The 17,118-nt window shown below is 39.3% G+C and overlaps 1 protein-coding gene across 2 annotated transcripts in view; it reads right to left on the reverse strand.

Annotated features, from left to right (window-relative positions):
• The window catches only part of TAFA2 (TAFA chemokine like family member 2), a 474,773-nt gene that overhangs the window by 406,057 nt on the left and 51,598 nt on the right, over positions 1-17,118 (reverse strand). The window lies entirely within an intron of this gene.

A 17,118-nucleotide genomic window follows, 5' to 3' on the forward strand; every position in this document is an offset into this window, starting at 1 on the left:
TATCTTTTAAGATGCAGCATTCAGAATTAGGACTATAGAACACACCCCCTTTCATTACAATATGAGGGACGTATTCTGTAGTCCATAGAGCTGAACTGGGCAGGGCTAAAAACAATGCTTGCAAGAAGACTGCAGAGTGTGCTAGACAGCCCTAGCTTTCTGGCAGGATCAATAGGTATTTTTTGCACTTATTGAACAGAGACAGTAAAATGTAGCCACAGTCCTGCAGCGCTCTCTGTGCTTTCAATGGACTTCAGCTCAATGGGTAAACGCTACCTTGCTTCCATCCACCAAGGGGAACTGACAAGTAGAAGGAGCTCAAGAGACTTGACAGTTTGCAACATTGATTCGTGGGAGATGAAGTACAGGAAAAAAAATGTACTATGTCAGTCTATGGACCATTTTACTACTATTCCCAATGCAAGCCTGGCAAAGGTGAAAGAGAGTTTTATATTCTCATGCTGAATACCCAGGAATTCTCGCTTTGCTGCAAGGAGACCAAAGTGTGCACATCACTGCTCCTGTGTATACATCAACCTGCCACAAGCCTGAGGTCATGTGATAAGTACTGGAGTCACTCCAGGCAGATCAGAAGTGAGCTGATATCTGAACAGTGAGACCCCCATTGTATCACTGAGACTGGTCAGAGGACACTGTTGCCATTAACCTGTTGCTGCTAGCAGAGACTGAACACATAGAAACTGGCCATCTAACTTACAGCATTATTTACTGCATGCAGACTTTATTTGGACTGTTCTCATGTGAACTACCATAAAGACTGGGCCCCAACGCTAGCTGGCTGAAGAACTAGGGCTAAAGACTGCTCACTCAGATAGCTGCTTCACAAGACTTTTGCCTATTGCCCATAGTAAGAGGTACCTCCTTAGGGAGTTGTAAATTTCATTGCTGCCATTCATATAGAATGCACTCTAAAGTGGATCCAGCCTACTGTTTACAGAGGAGTTATCACAGTATTGATTATCATTGCTGTTATTGTTTTCTAATGTCATTACTTATTGCTTATTTTGTGGTTTACCAGGTTTAATCTAATTTAGCAGCATAAAACTCCATTATATGCTGCTATAGCCTGGTGAACATAGTATCTAGTGAACTGTGATTGACCTAATCCTATACTTATTCATTTATGTGCATACTGTTTTTTACTGCAACCCGTGACAATATATTGGGTTCATGTACCACTAATGTTTGCTTTTTGATACTAAACCAAAGTTGTGTGGAGGGGATCTATATATGTGCTCCTAGTGACAGGGCAGGAAAATGCAGATAATGTTTAAAAATTGCAGTCAATGCAATTGCAAAGTACAACTGATAACAAATGATCATTGTAAAGCAGTGTGATCTTTATGAACAACCAAACAATAAATGGCAATAAACATAAATAAAGAACATATAAATTCATATTTACTCATGAACCATATACACTTATCTGTGAATGATCAATAAAAAAATGCAATCAATGTGCACAACCAATCAATAAAAAACATTAAACATCAGTAAATAAAAAACATCAGGTCCATATGGGTTCCTGTTCACTCATGATCCACACAAACTTATCTGTGATTAGTGCTAAATCTAAAGTTCCAAGGAGAAATTTCAATCCAGAAAGGCACATACAGGACCACCACCATGGATGTATGGGTGGTCACCCTAAAACTAGGCCCTTATTATGAGGACCAATGAAGCCCCAAAACAATATGGGATCCGAGACAACTGCTACAGGTGTGTATCAGATAGATATGCCGGTATTCACAGACAATGACAGAACATTCCATTTCAAACCAAAGCTCAACTCAGAAAAGAAGAAAGCCTCTTATTGTAACCCATAAAACAAATTTTAATAATAAAAAGCATAGATTGCACTCACATTAGGGAGCCATAGTAACTGCACAAAGAAGTGCCAAGTCACCATCTCCCCTCATATTATAAATCAGCGTAAACGCAGCCATACTGTGGGGAAAGGTAACAGAAGCTGGCAGCTCACTTGTGGAAACTCTCTCTCCTGGGTCAGAGAAGCTACACTCTAAATGTTTTGATGTAGTGATGTCAGTGGTGCCCCTGATGACATCACTGTGATGAAACATGTAGGATGGAGCTTCAGTGATCCAGGAGAGAGAGTGTTCATGAATGAGCTGCCGGCCTCTGTTACCTTTCCCCACAATGCAACTGTGTCTACACTGATTTTTTTATTGATTTCCCTTTGCATTTGCAATAAATGCAATTTTTACACATTGTCTGCATTTTTGGTCAGTTTGCACCTTACTATAGTTCATTTATTTGGAGATGCATGAAATTTTACACATATGTATGTTCATTTATCTTTTTAGTGCTGGACGTTTTATACACAATATTTATTACACACAGGTGTTCTTGCAGCTTATTATTGTTCTTAATGAGCAAACATTTCATTTATATTACATATAGGTTGTGTGGCAGATACTAAGAAATGTAAAATGCAGTGGGTCAGTGTAATAGCCAGACAACAAGTGTATTCAGAAGGAGGTCAGCAATGGCTCATTTGTATTTCTTTTTGACAAGCTTGTGTTTTGATATAAATACATGAAAGGAGATATACGGTATAATCCAGTCAACACAGTATAAAAACCGTCTGCTGAATTCAGCACTACACACACTTTGATCCCCTATGATTTGTATGGTACCTGTGGCTGTCGCCACAGACTCTGTCATTTTGTGCTTCCCATTCTCCACAATGCAATACATTCTGCAGTGTTTCCTTTAACAATGTACCCTAGCTACCAAAGCAGTGACAAAATCATTAGCAGATATTAACTATAACCTGACATTTCAAAAATGTCCAGGAGTTCTACATGCGCCAGGTTCCACCCCTGGGTCCCAGGAGTATTATGTCTGTTGCAAACAGCTGAACTATAATTTCACAAATCAAGAGAAAAGTCACATCATTCCCTCCTGCCTGCAATCCTTTCCTCTAGATCTCTTCCAACTTCAATTTATGGTTATGTGGGCATCCTTTCCCACTGGTGCACAATCAGCTACCCTTCTTTTCTTTCTCCTACCCCCAGCAGAAAATATCACCAACTTGTAACTTTCACCGTGGAACAGAAAGGCTTAATCCCAAGAGAAAAATGGGACCTTCCTCACACAAGGCCTACTTTCCAATCAACCCCCAAAACCGCTCCCATTAGGTCCTTAAATACCACCTGAGAAACAATGGGTATACATTGCTCCCTAACAAAATTGTGAAAGATCCCACTATAAAAGGGACCTATACCTCATCACAAGATTACACCCTTTCATTTTGCATGATTTGTTCTAGTGAGATGGTCCACTTCACTGAATGATAGGTGTATAGATAAATATTGCCCAACTGAGCCATAATGAATACCATTGTGCTATGAAACACTCAGAGGCCAAAGATCATTCAACCTTAGTTATTCTGGCCATGAATGGATATATATATAGTTGGAGATAGCCAGACAGATTGGGGTAAGGAGTTCCAGATCGGGGGAGGGGCTCTAGAGAAGTCCTGCAGGTGAGTGTTGGAGGAGGTGACAAGGGAGATAGCAGGAGGTCTTGCGAAGAGCAATGAGAATGGTTGGCATTTTGAGAGAGGGTTGGGGATGTAGCTAGGGGGAAGAGTTGAGGGTGGCTTTGTAAGTTGTTGTTAGTATTTTTAATTTTTTTTTTTTGATGGGCGAGCGAAAGCAAATGGAGGGATTGGCAGAGAGGTGTAGCACTTTTGAAGATGTAACCGAGGTTGAGGCAGCAAGATTTGGGTAATAATTAAATGTGAGGGTGAATGAGAGTTCAGTGTCCAGTATTACACCTAGAACTCTGGTGGGGAGGCATTAATATCTGTGGCATTGATCTCAAAGTCAAGGGAAGGGGCATAGGGGAGGAAATATTATGAGCTCAGTTTTGGATAGGTTCAGTTTGAGGAAGAGGTGTGACATTTATACTAATATGTCCGTTAGTATATTAGTGATGCATGAGGAGAACGATAAGGTCAGCTGAGGGGTAGAAAGATAGATTTGGGCGTAGTCTGCATAGAAATGGTATTGGAAGCCTTTGGATGCTATCAGCTGACCCAGCGAGGAGGTGTAGATAAAGAATAGAAGAGTTCTGAGGACAAAACTTTGGGGGACCCTGACAGAAAAAGGAAGAAGAGTGGAGCAGGTTAAGTTGTGACACTGAAGGTACCATGAGATAGGTAACAGAAAGACCAAGAGCAGAGTCATGAAGGCCAAGGGAATACATTTTTTTGTGGAAGAGGATACTATATGGGCAGCAGAGAGGTCCAAGAGTAAGTTAACAGAGTAGTGACCATTGGTTTTAGCAGTTAGTAAGTTGATAGTGAGTTTTAGAAGAGCAGTTTTTGTGGAGTGTTTCGGGCAAAATCCAGACTGACAGGGGACAGGAAGGTAATTAGTGAGGTGGTAGCCCAGAAGGTGATAGACTAGTCATTCTAGGGGTTTGGAGGTAAACAGGAGAAAGGAGATGGTTCTTAAGATTGGTTGGCTTTTTAAATATGGGGGTCACCAGTGCATGTTTTAGAGGGTTGGGGAAGACACCAGTAGAGGGATTGAAGATGTGAGTTAGAGAGTGTAGAATAGTGCTCGAGGGTGACCGGAGTAGTTGCGAGGGAACAGTATCCAGGGGGAAGATGGTTAGTTGGGCATTAAAAAAAGGTTTAGTAACCTCCTCTACCAGGGTAACAGGGATGAAAAGAGAACTTTTGAGTGTGCAGGTAGACATGGCATCTTAGGTGGGGGAGATATCTGTACAGTGGATATCTCATTATGCATTGTATCAATCTTATTTTTTTTAAATGATTTGCAGTAGAGTGGATAGTGAGTTATTGGATAGAAGCAGGATGAACTACAGAGTTAAAGGTAGAAAAGAGTTGACAGGGACTAGTGAGAGTGATAAAATTGGGCAGCGTGGCATATTTCCTTATTCATTATAAATGTAAGAGCCCCTTTCACACTGCCGCGACATGTCAGGCGACTTGTCAGCCTGACAAGTCGCGGTTGGTCGCGGTCCATTGAGTAGTACAGGACCCGTTCTAATAAGAGCGACATAAGGCGCTCCGACTTAGAAAAAGGGTCCTGTACTACTTTGGGGCGACCTCGGAGCGACTTGCATAGACTTCCATTATGTGAAGTCCGTGCAAGTTGCGCCGAAGTCACGGTGCACAGCGGTGCACACGACTTCACAGGTCGCTCCCCGAAGTCGTGTCGCCTCAGTGTGAACCGGCTCTAAGACATGTATTTATAATTGTTGTGAAATGCAATAGAATTGTTGACAGATAAAGGCATTTAAAATGAAATAAAATGTAAATTAGCATTTTGTTGCAATAACAGAATTACACCTTTAACATAAAAATAGAACATTAAATCAGAATTGTAATATAAAAACAACCTTTAGTTTAATAACATAATAATTATCCTGTAATTTCCTGCACAACAAAGACTTTGAGTAGGAAGATATGTACTCTGAACCAATACAGTGCTTTTCAGGCACTGGGAGTGAGAGAAGGAGTAATGTATGCAGATTACACAAGTAGAGGGATATCTATAGTCCAATAAGCAGGCAGATGACCAGAGGCACAATAAGTCCCTAAACTAATCATAAGATGTGAGTCTATATTTTTTGTAAGATTATTCTTTGCATGAACCATAACCTGACTAGCGTCATGTTTTTATATTCAAACACTGTGTTTGCGTATATAAAATGACAAATCATTATTTAAATGATTTCATCTAATTAGGGGTTATTACTGTCTGTAAGGGTTACAGCAATGTTTGCTTCACTATATAAGATAAAATAGGTAACAACTGAGAGACACATCTGTTACAGACATTAAGCACCCAATGAAATATGGAATACACTGCACAGAAGCATGTAGTAAATAGTGTCAATCTTACAATAAAGAGATACAAAATCTGTTAATGTTATTATTAAATCAGCTAAACTTATCGGGCTAATATGCTATATACAAACATAATGCTAGTAGTAGACTTCACACTGGCGTCAAAAACTCTTTAACTATTTTGAGGTATACAGTTTAATAGCTTCAAAAAATACACAAATTCAGATACTCCAATATACAATTTAATTATGTGTTGCAGGAGTAGTTTTAGAAGTATGAACATGTGGTCTGCAATGCAAACGTTAGAAACAGTTAAAAAAAAAAAAAAAACATATGCCTTTCATCTTCTCTTATCTCAGCAGCACTTCTTCAGTATGCTGTCACAGTCAGTGTGAACTATTTAGCAGTGAGCTGCTGCCCATAAATTAGTAACACATATACTTTTGAAACCAGACAGGAGGTGAAATGTAATCTTGTATATCTGCTTCTGACACTCTGGTTTACTCATTGATAGCATGGAAATATGGATACTCTTTTTAGCTTTTAATGAAAGAAGACAGCGCTAAAGTGAGTTTCTGACTATGGGTACAATTTCGAAACAATTTACGGGAGCAGGAGAATCTAGTTGCTTATGGGCACTGGCTACAGTGTGTATCAGACAGAAATATTAGGCTACTCACCTTCCAATGTGGAGACATCACAGCATCCCAAATCTATATACATGATGTGAAAAAAAGGGCTGTGAGCGCTCCAGTCCATCAGGGATGCCAAAAAGAATGTTCTCTACCAAGGCACTCTTTCTACAGTTGAAATATTTGATGAAGATTCCAGAAGAGGCAGCGCATATTCCCAAACAAGTTGGTTCTTCTGGACTCTTAAATATAATTTCCAACTGTTTAGATATTGCTATGATAAAGAACATTCTTTTTGACATGGGCGATGCCCACTGCCCACTTTGGCTTTGTTTCCTTTTTTTTTTTTTTTTGGTTTTCATTGTAAAATCTCTATCCTGAATGTTATCAATCACGTGCCTGTCACTACCTGGAGATGGCTTTAAATTATGCTGATTTACAGTATCTCACAAAAGTGAGTACACCCCTCACATTTTTGTAAATATTTCATGTGACAACACTACAGAAATGACACTTTGCTGTACAGCTTGTATAACAGTGTAAATTTTCTGTCCCCTCAAAAAAACTCAACACACAGCCATCAATGTCTCAACTGCTGGCAACAAAAGTGAGTACATCCCTAAGTGAAAACATCCAAACTGGGCCCACAGTGTCAATATTTTGTGTGGCTACTATTTTTTTCCAGCACTACCTTAACCCTCTTGAGTATGGAGTGCACCAGAGTTTCACAGGTTGCCACTGGAGTCCTCTTCCACTCCTCTATGGCGACATCAAGGAGCTGGTGGATGTTAGAGACCTTGCACTCCTCCACCTTCCATTTGAGGATGCCCCACAGATGCTCAATAAGGTTTAGGTCTGGAGACATAATTCACCAGTCTATCCTCTTCATCCTCAGCTTCTTTAGGAAGGCAGAGGTCATCTTGGAGGTGTGTTTGGGGTCAGAATCATATTGAAATACTGCCCTGCGGCCCAGTCTCCGAAAGGAGGGGATCATGCTCTGCTTCAGTATGTCACAGTACATGTTGGCATTCATTATTCCTTCAATGAACTGTAGCTCCCCAGTGCCAGCAGCAGTCATACAGCCCCCGAACATGACACTCCCACCACAATGCTTGACTGTAGGCAAGACACACTTGTCTTCGTACTCCTCACCTGGTTGCTGCCACACACACTTGACACCATCTGAACCAAATAAGTTTATCTTGGTCTCATGAGACCACAGGACATGGTTCCAGTAATCCATGTCCTTAGTCTGCTTGTCTTCAGCAAACTGTTTGCAGACTTTCTTGTGCATCATCTTTAGAAGAGGCTTCCTTCTGGGACAACAGCCATGCAGACCAATTTGATGCAGTGTGCGGCGTATGGTCTGAGCACTGACAGGCTGACCTCCCACCCCTTCAACCTCTGTAGCAATGGTGGCAGCACTCATACGTCTCTTTCCTAAAGACAACCTCTGAATATAACGCTGAGCAAGTTCAGTTAACTTCATTGGTCGACCATGGCGAGGCCTGTTCTGAATGGAACCTCTCCTGTTAAACCGCTGTATGGTCTTGGCCATTGTGCTGCAGCTTAGAATCAGGGTTTTGGAAATCTTCTCAGAGCCTAGGCCATCTGTATGTAGAGCAGCAATTCTTTTTTTCAGATCCTCAGAGAGTTCTTTGCCATGAGGTGCCAATTTGAACTTCCAGTGACCAGTATGAGAGAATGAGAGTGATAACACCAAATTTAACAAACTTTCTCCCCATTCACACCTGAGACCTTGTAACACTAACGAGTCACATGACACCGGGGAGGAAGAATGGCTAATTGGGCCCAATTCAGTCATTTTCACTTAGGGGTGTGCTCACTTTTGTTGCCAGCGGTTTAGAAATGAATGGCTGTGTGTTAAGTTATTTTGAGGGGACAGGAAATTGACACTGTTATACAAGCTGTACACTCACTATTTTACATTGTAGCAAAGTGTCATTTCTTCAGTGTTGTCACATGAAAAGGTATAATAAAATATTTACAAAAATGTGAGGGGTGTACTCAGTTTTGTGAGATACTGTATACTTGTGATATATATTTACTAGCAACATGAAGCTAAAGTTTTGGCCTGTTGTGTAGGGAACTTTGTGCCAGGTGACAGTATGTGCCAGTCACTGTTTACATCTATTAAATCTAGATGTGATTATGCCAGTATTTAAGTTCTAGAGAGGGGTAGGAACCCATAGATATGGTGGGATTTTAAGGGCACAAATCCAAGATGTAGTAAAAACTATAACGTTTGTTACAAAATGACATTTCTTTTAAAAAAAACAACAAACATTTTTCATTAAAAAGTTCGTATTTGTCAATACATACACCTTTTCCCAAAGATTTTTTGTCCAGGTTGAAATTTACAAACTTATATCCAGTGATATGCCTAAGCAATATTAATTTTGCATATGATTTCTCCGCACATTGGACACATTTCTTGAACTCTGGTCCACTTCATCAGGAGCTTACTAGCGAAACATGTATATACACTGGAGGAGCGGGCATGGGAAAGAGTTAGGCCAAAAACCCCAAATGAGGAACAAAACAGGCGAATACCAGGACTGGAGAGATGAGGCCCACAGGGATCCACACAGAGATAGTTATATAAGAAGATTATAAGCTTTTTTGAGATATGTAATTTATATGGAATAAAGTATATGGAATATCATGGCTTATACAGAGCAGTTTTATATTTATACACTCAGCGGAAGCGGAAGTAAACTCTCCCACTCCATTGCGACTTTTCATCTAGTCAATTATATTAGCAAACATTACCCATTGTAAATCAGCCTCAATCGCATATTACTTTCGTTTTATGAAAACTTTTCTAAATTGTGTCTCCAAGGATTAGGCTGAGAAATTTTAGGTATTGTTTCCCGAGTCTGCACTGCATATTATTTCCACCCTTTTATGTATGTCTTGCTGCATTTTCGCGCATACACAATCGCGTCTTAACCAAGCTTAGGTTTCCCTGGGAATATTGAATTACAATCATCCTGTTATCATTGCCATCCTTGAGACCGTTTGGATAGGACCAGTGAATGCGGAAGCAGTACCGTCCTGAGTCCATTCTCGGATCTTGAGTCTTTATGCTTGTATCCATGTCCTTGATGTAAGTGTGTCCACCTTATTTTAAATTAAACTGTTTATGCATACTTCACTATCCTGGCCATTCCTTTGTTTACATATCGCTGAGGAGCGTAAGGAGGAGGAGGAGTGTGGAGTTCTGTGGTTCACAGGTGGTTGGACTATTCTAGAGGGCTTGGTCCTGTACGCTTGGACACTGGTCGCATTGATTTATCCTGCCTGCACTGACCCCCTGTAATTAAGGGGTCTGTGCTTTCTGGTAAGCACATTTTACACATCGGGTGCCTATATGGTGAAGGGATTGAAGAATTGATATGTTCAAAGAGGTCTCTTCCCTTGGAGATTGTACCTTCATCCATCTATTCGCCAATTGGAATCTATTATTATGAACTTTTGATGCACTTTCAATTATATATAAATTTCAGGAATTTTATACAGTATTTGATTAACTGTTGTTATGCACTTTATATGTTAATTTATAGTAATTTTACCACTATTGCACTTTAAGGTGAGCGCAGCTTAGTACACCTTGTGTGTATCATTTATTATCTACATTGGTCTGCTTTGAGAGTCAGAGGAAGCAGTTGTTTGCAATTGGTACCTTTAGAGAATGCAGCCAATATTTGCGTATGTAGTTGCAGTTCCCCATGAGGTGCACTTCTGATGCCTGAGGGTAGGAGCCACTTTTTAACGCAAAGTGGTTTCCAACTGGCCTCTGCATTATTTGATTGGCTAAGGCAGGGGTGCTCAACCTTTTGAAGAATGAGGACCACTTGAGTGATTTAGTAACTGGTCATGGGCAACAATGAACTATGAGATTTTACCCCACACACACACACACACACACCACAAATGTAAACAAGCCCTTACTGTCCTGAGCCCTCTAACAAGGTTGCTTTTACACTCATGCTATGCAGTTTACCAGTACCGTGTGTGCACCACACTGCACCTACAGCTTTCCTGCAGGTTAGCTTAACTGTATATCCTGCTGGCACGGTGCATTTTCTGAAAGTGCACTGAAACTTCTGCATTCAGGAGTTTTTGTGCACTTTCAGGAAGCGCACAAAATCCGCAGGATATACAGTAATATAAGTATTTGGCGCAGTTCAGCTAACCCACAAGAAAGCTGCAGGTTCACTCAGTGTGTATTAGCAGCAGCAGCAGCCTAACAACACTTTTTTATAAGTGCTAATATGCCCATTATAAATGTGCAGTGTATGTAATGTTTAATACACTGATATTTTCCTCTTTCAGCTTCTCCTGCCATCGCTCTCCAGGGTGCTAGAATAGTACCAGACAAAGTGCACTTGATATCACTCCACCTGCGACAGGAGCGGATGCTACAGAGGAAGCATCAAGTTATGCGGCTCCTGCTCTCTGCGGTCACCTGTTTCCTCCGCTGCCAGCACCGGCATCATGCACTCTGATGCTCTGGGAAGGCAGGTCCACATCCTGTTGACAGCAATCTGGACTTGCTGACCTGCCATCCAAGAGCATGGGCATGAGCTTCTTTAGTTTGAAGTCAATGGGCCATATCAGAGGGCTCCACGGGCCATGGGTTGAGCATCACTGGGCTAAGTGGTGCATGGATTTTCCCCCATCTGGTTCAATATTAGAATGGCATGTATCGTTAATGTAGAAAACAAGAGAAGGGCGCACCGACCTAGTGCAACATCACAAGATATTTATTGGAAAATTAAAAAACATGCCATACATTATACTCTCAAACATAAGCTGAAAGTAAGCATAAAAGTAAGGCTTTGATAAAGAGGGTTCTCCCTTGAAATGAGTCAGCCCCATCACCACGGGTGCTTTCCAGTCCTGCTGCTTTATCAAAAAGCTTCTTTGTCTCGGAGGTCTCCTGATTACAAAACAAATCCTTACTTTTATGCTTACTTGCAGCTTACGTTTATGAGTATAATGTATGGCATGTTTTTAATTTTCCAATAAATATTTTGTGATGTTGCACTAGGTCGGTGTGCCCTTCTCTTGATTTCTATGTTTTCAGTCCATATGGATACCCATCGTCCTGAGAGGGCAGCAAGATCCTAGATGCCAGCTATATAGCCATCCCTTGAACACAACACTTGAGCGCAGGAGAGTTTACTTGATGTATAATTAATGGCCAGGTCCACTCACTTTCAAAAGTTTCCATGCATGTTTATGAGGTTTTCAATAAAATGACATCCAAAAGGCTGCTAACAACAGGCCTGCAACAGTGACACCAGTTGCTGAAGCCACTTTTGTAGGAATTTACCTGTAAATAAATACACAGAATGCAATACAGATTCTCCTAGATAGCCAATTCATACAGTTTAAAACATTTTTTTGTACTGGTGTAGTGCTGCTAACTAATAGTACAATCCTTAATGAAAAAAAATAGTCCAATGAACCTGGTCATTTTTCAGATTTGTTTGCTGTATAAGAGATTGCAGGTCAGACAATCAAAGGATTTTATAGTTTATGTTCATGCAGTTTTGCCTGATCTTTCCATTCCAAACGTGACCAAACACATTTTTCCAGGTACTTATACAATTGAACAATTAGAAAAACAAAAAGCTATGTAGCAGAAGCTACTTATACCTAATAAACCAGAACGTCAGCCCAAAACAACAAGTTAAAAATGATTAGCCCTTTGTTATATATAATAACAAGACCAGCTATTCACCTGCAACCCAGAGTATTTCCCATAATTTCTTTCTGCTTCTAGATGTCCTCAGTTTCATGGCCAGCAAGATTTAACCCAACACATTCAATACACTTTCTGTAAGCCCAGGTTGTCCTGGACCCACCACAGCCTGCAACTAAAAAGTGAAAAGAGAGGCACTGCAGTGATAAGATTATCTGTCACTCTGCTCTCTCTTCTTCCTCTCATATTCCAGGCCAGCAATGCAGGAACTCTAAGAGGCTGAGACCAGGTCACATTCGGCTATGTAGTAATGACTTCAGAGCTGCAATAATGTTTTTTATTTCAGCCTATAGTTCAGCTTTTTAATGTGAAAGATTTTTTTGATAAAGGCTGCAATCCTTTCTAAAATAATAAAAAGAACTCCAATATCCTCCTAATTCAGTCACCTAGAATTACATGTAACTGAAAAAATATACGCAGTTTATGACATCCATACAATTTGGTTACGATATATCAAATACAAATACTGAACATAATGAGGTTGGTTTAGTAAAGGGGTAGGAGTATAGGAGCTTACATAGCAAATGTTCACTTTGCAAGGTAAATAAAACTGTGTTCAATGTTAGTGCCCAACCATGTACAAGGGAGATAAAAAACATGATTTTGGCAGCACATGATTGGGTGTTCAAAGTAAATACATATTTAAATTATTTGCTAACATTAATTAGCTAATTGTAAAGCCTCTACACCAGGGATCCTCAAACAACGACCCTCCAGCTGTTGCGGAACTACACATCCCATGAGCCATTGTAAAACTCTGACATTCAAAGATACGACCACCAGGCATGATGGGAATTGTAGTTCCTGAACAACTGGAGGGCCATAGTTTGAAGACCCCTGCTTTACACCTTTAGTAAATCAACTCCAATGTGTTTATATTGTTAGAATTTACCAGCATGTTCACAAATGGTAGAAGTTTGGAAAATAAAATGGAAGAACTGGAAACTGATGATACATGAGAATTTGACTTCTTTGGAGTATCAGAAACCTGGTTTGACAGCTCACATGACTGGCTTGTGACTATTCAGGGTTACTCCCTGTATCGAAGGGACAAGGAAGATAGATGAAGGGGTGGGGTTTCATTTATGTCAAAAATGATCTGCTAGTAAATCTGAGGAATGACATTGCTAGTGGGGCAAGAAAGGAGGTAGAATATTTGTGGCTGGAGCTTCAAACGGAAGAAACACATGGTAAATTAATAGTGGGTGTAAGTTACAGGCCCCTTAACCTGAGGCTCGTCATTTCTTGAAGGGCAATTTCATTTCAGGTATCATCCTGCAGTAGAATGGGCACATTTCTTTAAATAGCATCTTCAATTTTTCTAGTATGCAAGTTATAATTGGTAATGAAACTACACCCCATATCCTTCTTGTTCTTTTCCTTATTATTCTTAGTCAATTTGAAAAAAAATGCAGTCTCTTTCTCCCCTGAGAAATGTTTGCTTGTAAACTTTCTCCAAAAAATCTTTCAATTAACAAATCAGTTTGTACAAGATATTCCGAGTCTAATCGACAATTCCTCCTAATTCTAGTGAATTGACTATTAGGTGTATTGATGGCAACTATTGGTCGGAATAAAACTATTCAGATCCATTTCTTTAAAGAATGTTTTGTACCTATTGTGCCATCTATTTTGAAAAGTGTGAGATCTAAAAAATTTATTTTTTTCTCTGTCATATTCTCCAGTGAAACTGAGATTGTATCTTCCCATACCACTATAATATAATCTATGTAACGTATATATAGCGCCATCTCTGGCCGCTTACTATAAATCTCTTCTTCCCATTTTGCAATGACTATATTAACAACACCGGGAGCATATTTAACCCCCATGGCAACACCTTTACATTTTTGATAATATTGTTTGCCATGCCAGAAATAGTTATTTGTCATGCCAAATCAAGGAGTTCCAAAATTAACTCTATTTGTTTTTTCTTAAGTTTGATTTTTACAATGTAGGGCCCCTTTTACTGCCTTTTTTGCATCTGTCTGATTGATGCTCGTATATAAGGTATTCACATCTACAGTTGCCAGTAAACATTTCTCATTAAAATCTTTTGAGTTCATCAGTTTGATCAATTCACCACTATCTTTTAAATATGACTAATTTTTCACAAATATTCCTTGCAGAAAGTGATCAATCTATTCTCCTACTCTAGAGAAAATGGAATTAATCCCACTAACTAGAGGTCTTCCTGGGGGGTTTATTGGGGTTCCTATTGATCTTCGGTAGATAATATATTGTGGGGACCCGGGGGGGCCTTTGGTATTAAATATCTGGCTTCTTTCTCTGTAAGGATCCCTGACTTCTTCCCTTTTTTTTATTATTTTTTTAAGTAAATGTTTCAATTTAAGAGTAGGATTGTCTGCTAACTTCTTATATTTATCCTTAGTTGCTAACAATGTATATGTATCCTTAGTTGCTAACAACCGAACCGTGCCATTTCTTCTTCATAATCACATTTATTCAAAATTACTATTACCCCTCCTTTATTAGCAGCTCAAATTATTATATACTTCTTTTCCTAATTCCCTAAATCCCCTTTTCCACATCTTTAAACTATTAATATTTCTCAGTGGTCTTTATAGTTTTTATATCCTTTTCAACTATAGTTTTGAATACCTCCATATATTTTTATTCTTTGGGTTGAAAACTGATGCATTTCTCAACCTACTATGTTGATAATTGGTACTATCACCTTTTTGTTCATGAGAATTCTCTTTATTCATTTAAAAACATTTTTTGATGTTTAGTTTTCTCACACATTTTTGTAAGTCAATATACGTATTAAATGTATTCATGTTTACATGGGGTATACAATTCAAACCTAAATCTTACATTTCTAATTCAACTTCAGTTAAAAATGGCATTACTCAGATTAAAAATGCCAGTTCCTAATTGTTTCTTTTCCTTTTTCTTTCTCCTTCCTCCTCTCTTACCTCTTGTTCTCTTACCTCCCTTACTTGTTGCTCTCTGTCCTGTATCCTGTATTCGTCCAATTCCCGCTGATAATTCTGTTGTTGATTCCAACTCCCTTTGTGGGGACCTGTCCCTCTGTGATGTTCCATGGGATACTGGCCCAGATTGTATGATGGTCCCTCTCTCATGTGGTAATCTTGGTCTTTCCTCCTCTGATGCCATTCTCCCCTTGGGCAGCGGGGGGCCCTGTGGTTTAAAGCTCCTCTTGGGGGGGTCTATAAAAAGAGCCTCCCTGGGGACACTCCTAGTGTTGATAGTTGGAATTATAGGTGAGTCTATCAGATCCCTTCCCTGTCTGATTGTATGTTGTCCTACCTGGAGAAGTAGGATTATCAGATCTTTCCTGTTCTTTTTGAAACTTCACTCTGGGTCCATTTTTGGGGGGGTCTTTTTGGGCATTCTTACTTGTGTAGTCACCCCACGAAAATTGTCATATCCCCCATATTTCTTTCTGGAGTGGAATCTTTAGATTCACAACCCTCCCTTGGTGGATCATCTTGCCATTTATATATTCTGTTATTTTTATAATCCTCAATATCTCTTTGATGTTTTTTAACTTTTTTGTTTTTAGTCTCTTTATCTACTTTGGGGATATAATCCTGAACCATCTTAGATTTCTCAGTATATTCATGTGTATTAGCTAATTGTGCTAAAATGTTTTTTTAAGTCCTTAATATTAGATTCTACTTTCCTTAATTTTATCTGTCTTCTCTTAATAATTAATTCCAATAATTTAGCTTCACTTCTATTAAAGAAAGTGAGCCATTCTTCATCCAGGTCCTTTTCTTGTAACCCATCATTGGCTGGTATATCCCAACGCAATCGCCTGAGAATAATTCTCTCTATAATGTAAAAATCAAATGTGTTAATATCCCACCAGATTTTTATTTGTTTCTCCTTCAAGTATTTCAGTTGTTTAAAATTAGTATTTAATCAATCCCTGTTCTTTCTTTAGTGGAACTAAAGATCCTGTCTAAATTCACAGTTTGTTTATCTGTAACCAAAAATATCCATGGCAGCCAATCAAAAAAACCAATTAGGTCTCACAGATGCAATACAGAAAAAGGATCTGGCACCAAGGTTATCAATTGTTACATGCAACCAAAAAATGGAGGGGGTTTATTTATTATTATGACCGCTGCTAACTATCGGCAGATATCCCAAATGTCAGAGTAATGAGAGAATCAGTCAGCGCAGATCTACACTCCCCTAGATAATAAAGTGGGTATACTAGAGGAGTGTAGATCTGCGCTGACTGATTCTCTCATTACTCTGATGTTTGGCATACCTGCAGATAGTTAGCAGCGGTCATAAATAATAAATAAACCCCTCCATTTTTTGGTTGCTTGTAACTATTGATAAGCTAGGCACCAGACCCCTTTTCTGTATTGCATGGGGAACACCCTACCACACTTGGTGGTGTCAGTAAGGAGTGTTCATATTTAAAAAACCTTTAGATGGGCGTTTTAGCAATTGGAATGTACAAGGATATGGGTAATGGTAGTGACATATACACACACATATACACAATAGCACAGTTTGAACTGGATGGACTGGTGTTTTTATTCAACCTTACCAGCTATGTAACTATTTAACATTAATGTACAGGAAACTAGAAAAGAGTTGATAAGATGGACATTAAGGGGTTAATAAACTAAAAGCAAGTAAGCTGTTCACTTTGTAAGGGAATTTGGCTTGCACATGATTAAAAAATGGAAGCCATCAGAGCTTCACTTCATTCACTAAGCTCTGAAGAAAATTCCTGCTGTAACGTCCTGCTGCAAAGTAAACAGCCTAATTGCCTTAAGTAAATCAACCCCAAAGTCATAAAGTTTGATAGCCAA

The sequence above is a fragment of the Pelophylax lessonae genome (genome assembly GCF_965119305.1).
Source record: "Pelophylax lessonae genome assembly, chromosome: 4".
Taxonomy (NCBI): Eukaryota; Metazoa; Chordata; class Amphibia; order Anura; family Ranidae; genus Pelophylax; species Pelophylax lessonae.